Below are 4,085 nucleotides of genomic sequence, written 5' to 3' on the forward strand. Positions count from 1 at the left end.
ATTCTTCTCTCATTACTACACTGACAACTGCAACTAGCCCTCCACCTCCCACCCCAGCAATTGCTCCACCTGCCACCCCACCTGCCACCCCACCTGTTACCCCACCACCTACCAACGAACCTATTAACGAACCAAGCAACGCGGATTGTGCCACCATCTCTGCGTACACACCTGCCAGCTTACCTACCAGCTGACCGACCACCCCTTTTACCTTGTTACATATTGTCATTTGAAGCATAAAACATACCACCATGGTACCTTGCCACACCCATGCCAAACAACCTACCACCAAACCTATCACCCCACCTGCCACCCCACCTATTACCCCACCTATCACCCCACCTGCCATCCCAGCTGGAACCCCAAGACCTATTACATACATTATCATTATTAGTCTTTTCCATGCTGAATTTTTATCTCGTTTCCCTCTGCCTTCACATGCAAGTATCAACCCACTTAACACCCCACCTAATAGTCCACCTGTCATTGACCCATATACTAACCAACCCACCACCACTCCACTTAATACTTCACCTGTCAACCCACCCATTGCCCCATCTACTAACCAACCCACCACCACCTCACCTTTTACACTACTGGCCAGGCCACCTAGCACCCCAACTGCCACCCCAAAACCCACTAATATCGTCGTGATCTCCTTGTCAAACTGCTCAGGATTCAGGACTTCTTCAGCCAATCCTGGAGTGTCGACCACTTGGATCAGCCGACCGTCCACTGATTCTGATTCAGAGACACACTCTGTACTGACTGAGTTAAAGTTACAGTCTGATTTAAACTTCTCACATCCCAGGATGGTGTTTCCTGAAGAACTCTTCCCAACTCCATGTAGACCAAGAAGAACGATCCTCCTCTGAACCTCCAAACCAGCTGGAAGACAGAGCAGATTAAAACACATTGATGAACAGGTTAAGGTTCTGAAATGTCAGTAGACAGTAATTTAAGGTTTTATGTAGTTTATTATCACTGCTAGTTTCAATGCAGCATGTTTTAATCTGACTTTCTAACCTGCTCTCTCCTGATCTTACTTTTACAAGTTTCTTCAACCATCTGATTTAGAAATAATGAGCAGCCTCAGTCACTGGCTGACGTCACCCAGAGTCATGGGGTTTCTGATCAGTGTTGAGGAGCTCCATCACAGTCTACCTGCTGGGTCCAGTGCTTGATGCTCTCCAAGGTTTCTGGTCTTCAGCAGCAGATCTTGACTTGTTCCTGATCTCCATCCTCATTGTTGAAGAGGTGAGACGTCCCTGAAAACATCTTCTCTACATCTGGGAGTTTGCCTTCTTTCTCTGCAAAGATGAAATCTGTCAGTGATCTACCCTTTAGTTGATCTCTATTGTGAAGAGCAGGAAACTCTTTTTAAACCCCAACATCACCTTCAGAGCTGTGTCTGCAGCCTTCTGCTCCTCCAGAGGGAACCTCCAGATGCTGAGAACCACCAGGAACAGACATGGTTTGTTGGACTTCAGTAGATCCTGACAGTAGATCTTAATGTCCTCTGTACTGTCCTCGCTGTCTCAGATTCCTGGAGTGTCGACCACTGAGATCTGTTTCCCAAACACTGGTCCTGTTTTAACAGAGATCTCTTTTGTCACTGATGTGAAACTGAAGTCTGACTCAAACACTTTTCCTCCTAAAATGAGATCCTTCAGTATTTTCATGTTGTTCTACTTTCTCCTTTCGCTGCAACCTTAGAGGAAAACTTTCTACCTTCTGATCCTCTGACGGCTTTATAAGATTAAGATTTTACTCAGTGGATGGAAAACTTGTTTAATTTTTTAAAAAAAGTCTTCATATCATTTGATATTTTATTTCCTTTTTTATTTTTGCTCAAGAAATTGTGATTTTTGATATGTATTTTTAAATGTTTGAAATTTCAGTTTTTATTTGTAAAATGTCTTCATGATCGCTTCATTATTCAGTTTTTAGACTACATTTGTGATTATTTGGGGCTCTTTGAAAAATTGTCCAGATATGTTTTGTCATCTTTTTATATTTTACACTTTGTTTACTTTATTGATGTTCACATTTTTAAATACATATTTTGAATACTTTTTTTATTCAGAGATGAAATATTCTAGTGAAACATTAATCCTGTTTGGAGCCTCAAATTCATCTGCTGTCCTGAATATAAATCTGCATATAAAGGAGAGAAAAGCAGCTTTGAAATGTGAATTTACTGACAGGATCACTGCTTGTTTTATTGTTACTGTACAAAGACAATAAAGGAATTCTGTTCAGTTCTCCTCCTTCTTCCTCCATAAACAGACTTCTTCATTTGACTCACTGACGTCATTACAGAGTTAAACTCTGTGTTATATTTTACCTTAAATCTAGGAAAAAGTATTAAATAAAAGTAATATTAAAAAACTTGCTGAATGAACTCAGAAATGTTCACATTTACAGTGGTTTCCTCCACAATAAATTCAAACCTAAATTTATGTCAAACTTTAGGTTCAGAAAGTGAAAGTATTCTCAACATCTCTGACCAAGTAAAACACTGAGATGTTAAACTGAGAATCTGTGTTTGATTTAATAACAAAGATCTGCAGAAACCTTCAACTCACCTGTTGACAGCAAGCAGTCGCTTCACAGATCAGTCAGCTGTCAGATCGCTGCTCTTCTGTCCGCAGTCTGAGCTTCAGCCACTGTATAATGAATTTATTATACTGTCTATGGCTGCAATAAAGAATAGAGACCTTCAAAATAAGAGCATCAGATGGAGCACTGGGCTTCACTTTAATCCTGACTGAGTTCACGTTCTGCACTACCGAGCAGGACTTCAGGTTGAAGAGCAGACTTCAGGTTTAACTCAGCTCTTCCCAGGTACATCACCATGGTAACGGATAAAGCTCCTGATAGAAAAGTGAAACTGTCCAACAGCTGTAAGAATGAGACTTAATGTGAGATGAATGGATTCATTCTGAACTCCATATCACCATGAAAATAGTTCAGTTATAAGTTTTCATTACTGGAGTATTTATCGGTTCAGTAATTTGTCTTTTTGTACGTAACATAAAAGGGTAATATCTGGAATTTCATGATACAATCTTGTGATGCTGATGATAATTAGACTTACTCATGAAAAATAAACCTCCATCTGAGCAGCTGGTACACACAGTCAGGGGCAGATCTACTGGGGTGGCATAGGGTGGCAACTGCCCCCTTTAGAAGATGCCTTGTCACCCTGGCTGTCACCCCAGTTCTGAATGAATCCATTAAAATACATGTATTTGAAAGGTTGTGGCCGGTTGGAAAGAGCGAAAGTCCAGAAAGGACAAACAATGAACGAAACTTCAATGTCCGAGTGCTTGGGAACAAACGATGAAGACATAACAGTTCTATAATCTGTGACGACAGATAAGAGGCGCGTCCCCTGCCCTGAGGGGGCTACTAATAGTCAACCTCACTCATGTGGACAACAGTGGGACTTTGGCATGGCCGGCAAAATGTGAAAGAAAGACACCAAGTAGACTGGGTTAGACCAGACGACAGTATAACTGTACACAATGTATTCAATGCTGATAGTCTCTAAGTTCATATCAAGAGTTTGCTTGCAAGACGAGTCATGGCTTCCACTGATCCTGGGCCTTGCTCATTTTCACTTTTGTAGCCAACGTTAAAGCAGTTGTGAAGAAAATTCTTCAGTGGAATACTGTTTGCTCAGAAGAACACTCCGTGCCGGCCCCTGTATATATATCTAATAGAGGATCTAATGGTATCTGTTCTCTCTGAGGTGTTGGGATTGGCCATGTGAAATCATTCAGATGTGGAGCACCTGGGCCCACTGCTCCACTTCCACTGTGCATGCTGCTTTCCAGTGACCTGTTGTCTCTCTCTGTTCCCTGCTCCCGTCACCCGATCCACACGCACAATTTATTTGGCTTTCTTTGTTCGTGCACCCTTCAACACCTCCCACCACATCATTTTCACACACCCACATGCCCACTGCTGATATTACAGACAAGACACACTCCATACCTGTAGTTATTCTTTGTTTGTCTTACCTTCATTTTATTTGGTTATTTTGGAAAATGTACTCCTCCCGTCCTTTTGTCAATCAA

At 41.7% G+C, this 4,085-nt stretch overlaps 1 long non-coding RNA gene across 1 annotated transcript; it reads right to left on the reverse strand.

Annotated features, from left to right (window-relative positions):
• Positions 1–408: 408 nt before the first annotated feature.
• On the reverse strand, positions 409–1,631 carry LOC127532412 (uncharacterized). The gene is made up of 3 exons (XR_007939859.1): positions 1,398–1,631; positions 1,165–1,310; positions 409–888 (listed from the first exon to the last, which is right to left on the reverse strand). It is a non-coding gene; the product is annotated as an uncharacterized LOC127532412 (long non-coding RNA).
• Between the last annotated feature and the right edge of the window lie 2,454 nt (positions 1,632–4,085).

Source organism: Acanthochromis polyacanthus, chromosome 23, assembly GCF_021347895.1.
Source record: "Acanthochromis polyacanthus isolate Apoly-LR-REF ecotype Palm Island chromosome 23, KAUST_Apoly_ChrSc, whole genome shotgun sequence".
NCBI lineage: Eukaryota > Metazoa > Chordata > Actinopteri > Pomacentridae > Acanthochromis > Acanthochromis polyacanthus.